Here is a 15,510-nt window from a genome sequence, read left to right as displayed (position 1 = left end):
TATAACCCTGTAAAAATATAATTTTAAATTTGAATATTAATTACAAATAGTTTTCTAATCTAAATTTAAAATATGGCATCTTGTAATTACCATTTAAAATAAGAAAATCAAAAATAAAACAAGAAGAAAAACATATAGTTATAATGTGTGAAATTGTATCTATATATTATTTATTTATAATAATGAATGATTGTATCTATATATTATTTATTTATAATAATGAATGTTAAAATTTAATTTATTTATAATAATGAATGTTAAAATTTAATTTTTAATGTAAAAAAACATTTTATACTCACATTTATTTATTTATAATTAAAAGTGATAAAATTCAAATTTATTTATCTCCTTTCTATTAAAAATAATAAAAAATTCAATCTGGGAAAAAAAATTAATATTAAAATTTATGATATAATTTTAATATATCGAATAGAATCATTCTTTCTCAGTCTGAAATTACTTTTCATTTATCCACACCTTCATAACTCTTGAAATGTGTATTTACCCACATGTTTGGAAGACTCAAATTCATGATTTATCCACAGGTTTTTAAAATCTAATTAAACATGGACACAATAAGTCTATAATGAATTTATAGAATATGTATTTGAATTCGTTATTTCTCTGATCTTAACATTAATTGACTATGAATCATAAAAGATGGAATCAGCTCCCTTGTCAACAACAATATAATATTTAGCGGCTCTGCACAACAATCTAATATTTAGCAGCTCTATTACAACGAGGGCAAGAATACTGGTCCGGGCGACAGCACACAAAATCACAGAAAAGCTTACAAACATCTTGGAGACCACATGAAAGTGGCAGTCCTCAATTGGACTGCGGTGCAGTTTTCAGTACTACGATACACACAATACAAGATAAGCAAACATACATTTAGCTCAAGGGCCAGTCTGGTGAAACCACTTTTTGCAATTATAAACAGAGCAGAAAGCCTGCAAACAAGTCAACACCAAAAGTATCACTGCAGCGAAGAGAGAGAGGAATTTCCACGACCCGAATACGCGTTGCTCCAGAAACTCCAACGCCACAACATTCCATTTTCTGTTATAATGTTGGTTAATGTCCTTTATAACTTTGTCCAGATATGCAACTTTTGTGAGAGGAACGCACTTACCCATGCTGTTCCACAGGTTCGCAACAGCTTGGTCATTTTGGAGGCCGTTTGAAATAATTTCGCTCTCATTCAGCAATCTAACATCTTCTTCACTGTCGATCATCCCGTTCATGAAATCGGTGTACCGCGTGAAAACCAGCGCGCCTGGAGCCGCAGAAGCTTCAAATGCCACCAGATTTCTCAACACTACCTCCGTGTTGGTATTCAACTTTACCTTGGGGAGGGAAAGCGTGGCAGTCTTCACATCAAATTTTATTGTGGTGAGGTCGCCTTCGGTACCAATGAATTTGACTCCCGCAGCGGATAAAGCGGCCACGGATGGAATGGCCAGTTCGTCTCGCGTGGGCGGTATGATCTTTTCGGTGGATTCTTCGCGCTCGCCCTCTTCGGCTCCCTCTGCATCGTCCTTCTCAGATTTCATCTCAACTTTATCGACAAAAAGAGACAACGGTTTCCTCAGGGCACTCAGAGCAGGCAGATTGCCAATAATGGAAAGAAGACGTAAAGGCAACTTCATCAGAAATTGCAGAGGCTTTCCACGCAGCACTCGCCTAGGCAAATCTTTAAGATGTCGAAAGGGACCTATCTTGGAGAGAGTCTTCCACAGCAAATTGAAAGCCTGTGTAACAGTTGACATGTTCTCTGCATCAGCCGTATCTATCCCTTCCTGAGTTGAAGTTAAATTTTGATTGCTGGGAACAGGGACGATGGCGTAATACAGCACCTCAAGCATGTGCCATTTCTCGTTTATATGGAGCTTTGAAGCCACGGGCAACTTGAAGCTGAAAGGCGATAATTCTTGGCACACAAGACTCAGCAGATTGGAGAGCCTCTCTTCTGCCTTGGATTTAGAACCCAACTGCAACTCCAAAAGTAATCGCAAAAGAAGGAGCGGCAACTGATTTTCCAGCATCATGAGATCTCTTAAAATGGAGTTGTGGGTGGAGCTGGTGCCAGTCAGATGTAAGACTCGTCCCAGCTGCTTGACGTCCACGTCCGAGCTTTTATCGACATGTCTGACATAAAACTGCAAACACTCGAGAAGAAAGGTGGCATCCAGAGCCATGATCCACGCCAAGGTTTCATCCTTATAGCCGATATACTTGTTATAGGAGCTCCGGATTCGCACATCGTACTTCTTAAACTCCTCCACAACGACTACCTCAAACTTGTGTCCATTGATTCTTTTCTGAAATCTGCGAGCAGCTTCCAGTTTGTAGCGCTCCATATCATAGAGCTCAGATCTCCCGTGGTGATAGGGACCGATCGAAACGGATTGAGGAGTGTACGCTTGGGGATTCTGTGCCAATAACTCTTTAGGCACGTTAAAGATTGACACACACAACTCCTCCCCCTCTTCTTTATCCCCTATCACTACATCCAGACTTTCCTTGACCTCCATAATCCAATCATTCTCATCGATCTTCCAGTTAGCCTTAGTTTCCATGTCTGTGAGGCTTAGTAAAGGAGCCACAACCAAAGAAAGGAGAAGAGTATGGAAATGAGCCACAATCAATCAAGCAAACGAGAAGAGTTGGGAAGTATTCTTCTGAGTGAGTCGACTGACTGCGCAGCCCTATATGAAGCTCATTTGGTGTATGCGTACGCAAGATGGACGGATTAACCCGTAAACCCTACCTCGCATATTCATCCCGACATTATACAGCGTATTGCATAGTATCTTCACGTGGTTACTATATTTTTCAATGTGACCTTTGTCACCACCGTGATCATGGCTTACTGGGCACTGGGCAGGCTTCTACCAACTGTGTTGTATTTTTCTCGAGTTCTTTTGCCCAACTGTGCTGTATTTTCTTGAGTTCTTACACGTGATACTCCTGAGTTATTTTATTTGTATCTTATTTGTTAGATAAGAATAATGTAATATCCCATAAATAATTGAATATTTTATTTTCATCTAAAAATAATATAATAACCACATAAAAATAATATAAATTAATAAAATAAAAATGATAAATTATTTATCATTAACCTAACACATAAGAGTGATGACTTACTATTTTATTGTTGTTTTAAGTATTAAATGTACATGCATTTCTGTATTTTTAATTTGGAATTCTTTTGTTAATTGTATAGTATTGATGGATAGCCGTGTTATTTCATGAGATGGTCAGTCTTGTTATTTCATGAGGAATTTAATTTTTATTTCATTATTGATTTAATTAATTTATTTATTTTAGGTATATTAAATTTATTTATATAAAAAATTACATAATTAAATTTGATAATTAATAAAATGAGATATTATAAATACAAAAATTTCTAAAATCATTATTTTTCTTTATTTATATTCTTTTCATTCTAATAGAATAATCTTTTTACAGATTATTTTATTTGATTGTTGATTTTTTTTAAAGTTTTAATAATAGTTTTTACTCTTTATTTATGTAAAAATATTATTGTAAATTATGATTTCTAAATCCAGTATTATTATACATAATTTAATTTATTTAAAAGAAATTAAATGGTGTTGAATTGAACTCTTGTAATTTAGTTATGTAAAAATATTATATAAAATTATTATTATAAAATATGATTTCTAAATCCAGTATTATTATACTTAATTTAATTTATTTAAAAGAAATTAAATAGTGTTGAATTCAACTCTTAGTTTAATAGAATAAAAAAAATTATTCTACATTTCTATCACATTACTTTATTTTATTGTTTACCTTGATAGGTTCTATATTTGTTAAAATTATTTTCATTCTAATAGAATAATTTTTTTACACAATTTTTTACACATTATTTTAGAATAATCTTTTTACACATTATTTTATTTTATTGTTGAATTTTTTCTTAAAAATTCTAATAATAGTTTTCACTCCTTGGTTATGTAAAAATATTATTGTAAAATATGATTTCCAAATCTAGTATTATTATAAGTAATTCAATTTATTTAAAAAAAATTAAATGATATTGAATTAAACTCTTGTAATTTAATTACGTTTTTTGGTCTAATAAAATATTTTTTTTTATTCTACATTTATATCACATTACTTTATTTTATTGTTTGCCTTGATAGGTTCTATATTTTGTTAAAAGTTTTGATAATAGTATTCACTCCCAGATGGGATATATTGGACATACAACTTCAATTTATTTGAATGAAATTAAATGATGTTGGATCTGAATTCAATATAATTTATTTACATTTGAATAATTTTTTTATTTTACATTTCTATAACATTATTTTATTATTTACCTTAATATATTCTAGATTTTTTTAAAACATCTTATAATAGTATTCACTACGACTTTATGTAAAAGATCTTTTTATAAAATATTATTTACAAATCAAGTAGTGTTAAACATACTTCAATTTATTTAAAAGAAATTAAATGGTGTTAAATGTGAACTCACTATAATTTATTTACATTCTTTTCATTCCATGAGAATAAATCTTTTTATTTTATATGTCTATCACATCACTTTGTTTTATTGTTTACTTTGATATATTCCAGATATTTTTAAAATCTTTGATAATAGTATTCACTCCCCTCTTATGTAAAAAAAATTATTGTAAAATATTATTTCCAAATTAAATATTATTAAATATACTTAAGGAGATTAAATGACATAAAATATGAACTCAATATAATTTCATTGGTTTAAAAGAAAATAAAATATTGTAAAATATTATTTCCAAATTAAATATTATTAAATATACTTAAATTAAATAACATAAAATATGAACTCAATATAATTTAATTTTTAAAAGAAAATAAATAATCTAAATTTTAGAGTAATAAGAAATATAAAAATACCCCTGAATAGTTTTTTTAGATCATAATAAAATTATTCACTCCTACCTTATAGAAAAATCTTATTATAAAATATTATATTATTTAATTTAATAAGATAAAGTATGGAATCATTATAATTCAATTGATTTGAGAGAAAGTACATATTCCTGGGTTATATAGTAATAATCAAGATAGAAATGACCCATGGCCACCTTGAGAATGATCAAAAGCACTTAAAAGGCTTTGGCCGAAGATGCCACCGACCTTGGATGCTTATTGACTAAAGAGCGACTTTACTCAACAATCATTAAAAGAAAATGCTTGATGCTATTCTTCACATGTTTAATTAATTCTCGACCGATTACTTTTACAAAACTGCGTTTCACTCCACAATCGTATAAGCCAAAAAGTTACTCTAGTGGTCATATTTCATAAAAATATGGTGTTTGGTTAATTGTTAAAGAAGAAAAAGACTGAAAGATAACAGGATTATTCAAAGAAGTGTGGCATCATGCTTTCACGAATGGCGTAATTAAGGAGCGAGTTCCAACTGTAGATACCTTGCGCTCTTCAAATTTTCATTTTTTTTTAATTATAATAATAATTAAAAAAAATAACTGTAGATACCTTGCGCTCTTCAAATTTTCATTTTTTTTTAATTATAATAATAATTAAAAAAAATATGTAGATTTTTTTTTTTTTTCCTTTATGGTAATGAATAAAATTATCCAAATCCACACTGGAAACTCCGAAGTGAGAATCCTACTTATACGCATTGGAATCGTTGATTTTGTATGTATTCTCCTTATCAAGCACGATGATTGCTTCTTTATACCTCACCACGTGTAAACAAAAGACAATTCTTCTTGGCCACAAAGGCTATTAATTCACCTCCGTTATATCTGGTCATTAATTAAAGAGAAATGCGATGCACAAATCAGATTCCCTTTCACACTAATTTCTTCCCATTTATCAAATTTTTGTTTTTTCTTTAATTTGATATAAATCAAAAGGGCATATATCTCATATTTATCCCTTCCCATTTATCAACTTTATTTCTTTTTCCTTAGTGATATAAATTAAAGGGCATATATACCCTATTTATCTCTTCCCATTTGAAAATCGACATAAATTAAAGGGCATATATCTACTATTCATAAATAGAAATATAATTATTTATTTATTGATATAAAGAGAAAGCTAGATACTTCGTTTTATTATTAGGTTGTATGGCAGCTAGTCTTTGTCTTGTGTGTTGCGGGTTAGGTGTTTTTTAACATGGTAAACCATATGGTAATCAAGGGGATGACCATCCTTTTAAGTGGTGTCAAGCATTTTGTAGGTTGTTAATTCACATTGAAACCAAAATATTGAAGTTACAAAAAAGGTTGAGAAAAAGCACCCTATAAAATGGAAAAACCATGTTTATAACAATGATGGTGAAGTAAAACTAGAACAAATTTATGAGGTTTAAAGGGAAAATTCCCACCATAATGGTGGGCCAAGATGTAAGCATGTCCTTGAAAACCGTGATAAGAACAAAACTTGGGTAAGAATGAGCTTGAAAATACAGAGAAATGTGCAACAATCTTGAAGCTTTGAAAAGTATCCAATGAGGGCAGCGTCACTAAAAAAGTTTTGTTGCAAGAATATGGTAGCAGTAAAAAGGATTATAACTTCATTCTTGTATAAAGTGAAAAGGTTACACCTGTTGACAAGGGTTCCTTTTCCCAAGTGAATGGAGAAGAAGAAAATTAGATTCACTTGACAGAGAAAGTGCATCAAATAGAGTTCGACCATCCACTATATTCCATTACATGGCTTGTAACAATTGGAACTATGTTGCTATACATCAACTACACCAATTCAACAATTCTCCACAGACCTGTAACTCTACTACCAAGTACACTGAGATTTCGACCGACACAACAAGTATACCAACAAAACCTCCCCTAAAACTTTCTTGTATGGAGGTCATGTGTTGGACATGCAAATCCATCAAACCATAACTTCATTCAACATTTCTTTGATAATGTTTGTGGCATATTAAAAGAGCCATTTTTTACCTTCCTTTGGGCACATATTAGAGTAGGAGTAGATTAGTAGCTTTCATTCCATGTTTCCTTTGGCATTGATGGCTTGCGCCTTATTTGTAAAGCCAAATTTTGAAGCTATGTAATGAATTATAGACATGCGCTTGGTTTGGAGAAACATGGTGATACATGAAGAAAGGTTGGCATTGGCATAATTATGGGTCGTTGTGACGAGCAATAAGACCTTCAACCATGGTCTCATAACTGTTGACATATTTCACAGATAAATTCTTACAAATTAATTGGATAGCAGAATGGAGAAACAATACATAATTAGCAATTAGGATGGAGAGTTATCAGTGATATGTTCAACTTAACACTAATAAAGGATTCCCAAAATAATTTGAATGAAATCCTCATAGAAAAGTTATATTCAACCCAACCCTCGCAAAGGATTACCAAAAAAAATTGAATGAAACCCTCATAATACCCATACATAATGCATGAGACAAAATTTCATCCAATTATAGGATAATATTGGTGAAACCAATCTATGCAAAACTCTATTGGTACAATTTCAAGAGAAGAAGTTAACCTCTTGAAAGAGCACCATATGGTAGAGCTAAAGGGTCAACCGAGTCAAGCTGTGTGTAGAGAGAGACACATAATGATATACCACCTAGCCACTTTATGGATAGTAGCAGAAGAATGTAGGGAAAATAATTGTTGTTGCTTTGCATATTTCTACAAGTGTTTGACAAAATGCTAATAAACAAACTTTGCGAGTGTATGAATAAGCTAGGAACCCCAAAATAATATTAGGCAATGGCGAAAGCACTATATCATAAAGTGTTAGCAATGAATGGAAACAAAGTGTTAGCAATGAATGAAAACAGATGGAGTATGGAAATGTTAAATTTTTCAGCTCAATATAAAACCCAATAGTTTGATCATTTTAGCTATTATCCAAACTAAAATTTGATCTATAATAAAAAGTTGAAACACATCACATTCAAAAAAAGTTGAACAACAAAAGTGGAACTGATTGTCAAATCAGCTCCTGTTTTTCTATTTAACTCACCAAAACGTATCTGCTACAAAAAACTAAGAAAATTGATTCACTCCTTAAAGCTCAAACATAAAATTTGGATGAATAATTCTACTTCCACACCCTTGCTTTAATAATCGCGTCATGGGTTGCAAACAAGTTGGACTATATCTTCTCTAGTGCTTAATCTGCATGGGACAACATGCCAGAGGAAGAAACATGCCCCAAAGACATGCAAATCTTCTTGGGATTCTCACCCTCCTATTCTAGATTTATGCACTGGGCTCTTCATCTTTGAAGCACAATGGATGTATCATTTTACAGCAAGAAACATAATGGAAATACCATAGCAAAACAATTGAGATAGATAATTATGCTTATTCGTGATGGCACATTAGAATTAGACCCAAGAAGAAAAAGTATACAGAGTCTCGCGTGCTCAATAACTTCTCCCTCAGAAAAATGGAAGCAAAGAATTGAGTGAACACAAAATGGTGCGCTCTAGAAGGATGAAATCACACAAGAAAACAAATGCCTATCACAGACTATATTGATAAAGAAATATGATCCAGCACCAATGCCTAAACTGATAACTTCTACATATGTTATCTAATCATACAAGAACCAATGATGTATGGTTCCTTACCAATGCACAAGCCCCCCCATAAATTTTTAGAAAGATATTTTTTCTCTATAGAATTCAATTTTCGTTTGGCTCAATGAGTTAGTTATGATATTGATGATTTGAGTTCACAAAGTCACTAAACTAGATCCAATTCTTCCTTCCTCACATGGACCAACAATTAGTCCTAGAACCTTATTCTTTGTTTCTGCCAATTGGTAACACTTTCGTCCTTGTACTTGATAGTAGATACATAAAAGAAGAATGTTTAGAAACATAATTCAGATTTCTTTCTTTCTTGAAGGATAATGTATGTTATAAAGGATAAGAATAACAAATATTTTGACACAAACTTCTATGGAAAAGAAGAGTCCTAATTATAAGAGGGCATACCGACTACCAACTCTCATTCATAGGTCTTCTAACAACTTGTATATTTTGTACTTCATATGGAGAGAGAGCCCATGAGAAGCAATATGATGCTCTTTTTAGATTGTCCCTTTATATGCCTCGTTTGTAGGTACTCACGGTCATATTTCCTGCGTTTTTTATGTCTTCCAAAAAGAAATTAATGGCTTTTTACAAAATAATCTCTGAGGGGGTATGGTATAAAAAAAAAATTCGATATGTGGATTAATGACAATACAACATGATATTCAGAGAAAAATATCAATACATCCACCATGCAGGGATGATTCTAATTAAACATGAAATAGGTGAACTAGATTTTAAAATAACAATGGGAATTGACCTTCTAGAATGAAGATCATAATTGCTATTTTTACAGCATCAAATCTATCAAATATATTCAACATGTCTCTCATGATCTCCGAGGGGAGATCTTGACATTCTTTGGGAATTTTCTCTGTTAATGGCTATGAAAGGAAAGCATATTTTTGGATGCCCTTTGTAATACCTAAAATTTAGGGTTATCCATCAAGATAAAAAAAATATTTAAATAAGCCACAAATTTTCATTTAATATAGAATATGCAAAGCTCCTAGATACATGTCTACATGGGACTCATCGCTGCAGTTATTAAGACACGTTTACCCCTCTATTGTATCTTCAGTATGCACCTTGTTACAATTTTTATAGTAGGATTTGCCACATCCCTTCATCCATATACAACTCAATGTGACAGCTTGATCAACATCTAAAAACTAAATAATTTTAGAACATGAAAACCATCAATGTCCCACTCCCAATCAGTACCAAAAATTGGCATGTTGAAGAAGACATCAACAAGCCAGTTAGACAACTTACCAAGCATATGCATCATTTGATAGATATTCAGGTAAACATTTGTAACAAGAAGATATCTATATGATTAGTATGCCTAGTGGTTATCACACAATTAAAAGGAGAATCAAACTGCTTACAAGGATAACCCTACACCAGATACAGAGTGGTGGGACACACTTGTAAAAATATGGCAGTGATCACTCTTAAAGAACTTGAATTTACAATAAGACTATGAGTAACCAGTCTTGTACTGTACTAACAAGCACAACTTGGGCCATATTGACTATTTCTGGAGGATCCACAGAACCTTGATCAGAATACTACAATTGGTATTGTAAACAGGCTAGGCCTATCATGCTTTCAAATCTCATTAGACAATGACAAAAATGCATTGCCTTGTGTTTGTGAAGCTAGACCCTGTGCTATAGATGTACACCACAATTTTAATCAAATACAATCCACTTACTTGATAATAAGTTCTTATATCCTATACAAAATGCAAGAAGAGAAGAGAATGAAAGACCAAAGGCAGAAGTAGAGTGACTAGATAAAATCCACTATAAGATCATAGGTGTGTGCATGGGTTAACTTAGAAACCCAAAAATTCCTTTAGTCTATAAGCTACCAGAACATGGGTGTTTGTGTTAATGGTTTTTCCTCACAAGGCCCATCATGCTAGATCTCTGCATTAACATGAATATCTATATCTCATATAAATCTTCATTTTATCAAAAGCTTGCAAACCTGACCATATTTCCAAGATAGTACAACCAGAGGCAAGACAAACTAATACAAATTTAGAGTGGAAAAGGATTAAACTGGAAGGTGCTAATTAAGCAATTCCTTTTTGACTTGAGAACACTAATGTCTTCTATTTCTCATTTTATCTCACCGCCAAGACAACACAGGTTGCAAAAATTCCAATTTGGGTATCTATGAAGCAATAGAAGTTTACCATTAGTGCAACATATCTTAATTTTTTTCTCCATACAACGAAAATTTAATGAAGTCCAATAATTTTAATATAATGTCATAAAATATCAAACAAAGTTATACATTGTTTTAATTACATAATGCTCTGAGTATGCTAAGCGAGGCTAGTTCTTATAGTGGAACGAGAATGGTAAACAATAGAGGATGACGATTGTTCATTAATATGTGTATGTGCATTGCTAGTTGATTCTCCTTCGTGTACTTTATGCGATGTTTTTTAGTTAGAGGCTAACACAAGTTGCAAATATGTGGAAATGCACCTAATAAACATTTATTGGAAGTTTTTTATTATTGAAATGAAATAACTCATAGAATCTTCTATTTGAAATTCATTGATATAAATGATTGATGATTATAATTTTCATAGAATGGCAGCAAGGGCAGTTTGGGCCATATTGACTATTTCAGGAGGATTCACGGAACCTCGATCGGAATACTACAATTAGTATTGTAAACAGGGCTAGGCCTATCATGCTTTCAAATCTCATTAGGCAGTGACAAAAACACATTGCCTTGTGTTTGTGAAGCTAGACCCTATGTTGTCGATGAACACCACAATTTCAATCAAATGCAGTCCACTTACTTGATAATAAGTTCTTATAACCTATACAAATGCAAGAAGTTCCTACAACTAGACAACTAGCTAATTCCCAATAAATTAGAATGTCTCAATATGCGTGCAACATATTTCGAATCTACAGCATTAGTCCTCTGCAACATGGGTATGCTATACACATAGGTAAGTTTTCTTTATCTAATTGCTAACTATTTGTTTTATCTAGTTGCTAACTATATGGTTCCTCCGCCATTAATTTTTCTTGTTACTCTAGCTATGTAAAAAACAAAATATGTTAACATCGATACAGAGCATCAAGCTATCTAAAAGAAATATTCTTAACATGGATGCAAAGCACCAATTCTTTCTTCTATCATGGGGATATAGGACTAAGGGAAAACAATAGAGCTTATTGTGTAGAATACGTAACTATTGGCCTTAATGCTGAAAATATACATAATACTGAGATCATCTAATTAAAAACATTCAACCAATCTAAGAACCATTTAGTGACAGCTATCATCATTACTTTCTTTAAGTCACATTGTTAGTTCATCCATATTGCACATAGGCTGGAACCCATAATTAGACAATGAAAGAGAGGTCTTCATTGCTTGGTACCCAATCTTGGCAATAAGTCTATAAACAAAGACATAAATACAGGAAAAAATCCATTAAACTATACTACATAACTATGTTAATCCATAAAATGAAATTGTATCATTATAAAATTTCACATGGTGGGGTGTATTTATATGTATTTTCTCATGCATGGCCTTGTTAATTTAAATCATGGTCCAATCACCAGTTGGAACTGGAGTACACTTCTTCCATCCCATTCGAAGATTTAATTTTGAGTTTTCCATCAATAGTTTTTAAAACCAACATACCCTACTAACCATCAAAATAAATACAAACATCGAGACGCAAAATATCTAATCCAACAACTGTAACCAGATCACAATCATATCCTTCAATCATGTTTACATGCAAAACATGTAAAACCTGAGGACAAGTAGTAAGGGTATATGTGTCACATAGGGATGGCTATATAAGTATGGCAAGGTAGCAGTATGGCCTGGTAAGAAATTAAACACAAGACTCAAATTATTTTTAGTACTTTCTTTCATGAAAGTCGTCATCATTAGCCAACCACATTTCAATACAACCCTCAAACTTGGTTGTATCACGGAATTCCCAATTCAACAAGCTTGACTGGTATGTAAAACAAGGTCAAACACTAATCATGTGCCAAACAACTTGACCCCATATTTTGTTTTAGACTATGGGTGACAATTGAAAACTTGGGTTATGCATGCAAGTTACAAAATTCCCAATTGTAACAATTCACAACAGGGTTTAACTAGTGCCATCATCTGTATACAACTCTCATGATATGCAAACAAGAGAATATAAGTATATAACCCTTCAAGAACCTAAGGTATATCAACAGTTATAGAAGCTAATAATAGAGAGCAGCCAAGATGGTTGTAGCATGCTCCACTTACTGTAAACTATCCCACATATGTAACTCTATATATCCATATGAAGTAGAATCCAACCAACAATGGACATGATAACATTTTATATGTACTAAAAACCATCTGTAGTACTTCATGCAAAAGGTATATTATAACAAAGGGATGTTCAACTGATGAACTAACCAATATTTACTATCCACCAAGCCATAATTTTTTTTTAATCAAAATGGGTAATCCATTGTCTAGCCCAACACGGTATGCACTCAACACCTCCAAGGGTAAAGTCTGCCATGATAAAAAATGTTCAAACAAGAAAATGGATAGTTTGATTTCCATGCAAGTTCTAGGTATCAAACCATCAAGTATCATAAACAAAATATCGTTTGAACTATTTAAAACTACTACCAACAAGGTTGGGTCATGCTATGTTAATGCTTGGGGGATTTAAAATAAAGTGCTTTGTTTCATTCAATTCCTTCAATTGTGGCTTCTCTCTTTGGTCATTACAACATATTGTTCCTTGGTTTATTTCTTTTGTTGAGGCCAACATTGCATGTAGAGGTTAAACTACATTCGACCTCTTGGATGCACTTGAGTCTAAAACATTGTTTTGTTGTTGTTGTCTTATGAATACTATTATCCTTGAGCCAAGCATCCTATATGCATTCTATATGAACATAAACCTCCTTTATTAATTTCAAGCAGTGACTTTGGTTAATATAGAGGCACAAAAATAATCGAGTAAGGCACACTAGACAGAGACGACCACTCACCTTTGTTGTGAGAAGTGGAAATTTTTTTCACAAATCAAACAACATTTTTACATAACAACTGTCATGAGCATGTTGTCATACACTCTAACAAAGATTCATCTGCAAATATTATAGACTGGAACCTGGATTCAAGGGAGATAAGGAATAGGTTGCGAAATAATATTCAAAGTATTATTAACACCGTAGTTGTTTATTTTATTTAATATATTAAAAATAAAATAACTAAATACAATAACTAATAAATAAGGTTAAATAAAAATAAATAAAATGAACTTCCCAACTGCCAAGTGGGCTTGCATGCATGAAAATTCCCAAGTGCCCCCTCTGGAAGCCCACTATGGAATTTAGGCATGATCAAATTCTTCATCAGGTATAGGAGTTAGGAGTCGAGCAAGGTAGACCACGCATGCAAAACGACATACAAAACCAAAACTAGGGTAGTGAATCTATTATGACCCAATGTAGAGAGAAAGACTCAAATGAGAAATTATTTCATTGTAGAGACAGAGACTTGATGGGGCTAAAAACCATTTATAGCATGAGAGAGCCCAGATAGAAGGAGATCCTCCAGGTAGTTCTTACTTGGAAACTCCACCTTCCTAAAAGAATGCACAACATATAGAGTCTCCTAGCATAGCATATAGAATAGCCAAGCAAAACATAGCCAAGTGTATAGAGCACAACAACCAAGCATAGTAGATTTTACCTAACCACAGGGGCATAGCTTGTTTCAGAACCAACAATAGCAGAGGGAAAAGAAAGCATATGTGCTCTATTGTGCCCTCTTATGTGTCTCCAAAACCCTGCAACTTGTGGACGGGTGTTTTCTGTTGCCCTTTTTTGTGCGTGCGCCCTAGCTGTAGTCACTCTCCCTAAAAGATGATCAAATGAAGGGACTTCAACTGGGTTGGGTCGATAGTTGATGCTTATTTGGCTATTGGTCATTAATAGAGAGACTATGGCCAAAATGTGGCACATAGAACAAAGTCATTATGCCAAACTTGTATAGGCTCCTCGTCCATTTCTTAGAGTTCACCACCTCAGCACCATCAAGAGCATGGTCAATCTGAGCATAACCTGAGAATTTGAGGGAACAACTGATTGTCCTGGATGATGTAATCCATAAACCTCAGCATTGGAACTGTGCCATAAAGGTACACTAACACTTGGACATAAGGTGTCAATGGTTTCTCCAACATGAGTGTAGGCTTAACATGAAGTTTAGTGGGCGTTGCAGTAACCTGAGTGGATCTGGTGCGACTAGAAGATGGCATCATGCATTGGAGGAAGATGATGCTTAGACTGTTGATTCGACCTAGGCCACTAGATTTCGAACAGGCTATGATCCAGCTCTTTATTTGGGGTATCAATCTCGCACAAGAAGAGATGTTGAGCGTGGTTTACCCTCCGTACATTTAGGTGAGTGGCTCCACCCCGTAGAGGCTCGTATCACTTCGCTCAGTTCAGTGAGGATACACCCACACTGAAACAACTAGCCTTAAGTTAGGTCGGTCGAGGTTTCAGAGGTCAAGACCTACTACTTCTTTCTATTGATGAATGTAGGCAGAGAGCCCTGACTTAGAGACAAGGATTGAGTATTGAACCCAACTACGAAGGTAAGTAGAGAAGCTCCCATCTCGAAAATCGATGGACAAGGGTCAGATATCAATATTTTCAGGAGAAGCCATCTTGTGCGTTTCTGGAGGATATATATCTATGTATGTGTACATAAGACCATAAAGTAGTATGTCTATAGATATCTCTTTCAGAAGTATCATCAACAGGCATAATTTCTTATCCCAATTGCCCCATTTTCGACCTTTTCAGTAGAACGAAATGACAGGAACGACAGAA

The 15,510-nt window shown here is 33.2% G+C and overlaps 1 pseudogene; it reads right to left on the bottom strand.

Moving 5' to 3' along the window:
• Window positions 1–902: 902 nt before the first annotated feature.
• On the bottom strand, window positions 903–2,585 carry LOC149193260 (putative UPF0481 protein At3g02645 pseudogene; annotated as a pseudogene).
• Window positions 2,586–15,510: the final 12,925 nt, after the last annotated feature.

This window comes from Pinus tabuliformis, chromosome 2_2 (assembly GCF_031772625.1).
Source record: "Pinus tabuliformis cultivar Carrire ecotype Pingquan chromosome 2_2, CPIR1, whole genome shotgun sequence".
NCBI classification, from domain to species: domain Eukaryota; kingdom Viridiplantae; phylum Streptophyta; class Pinopsida; order Pinales; family Pinaceae; genus Pinus; species Pinus tabuliformis.
Note: the sequence above shows the minus strand (reverse complement) of the source record. Positions and strands in the feature narration are given on the sequence as shown.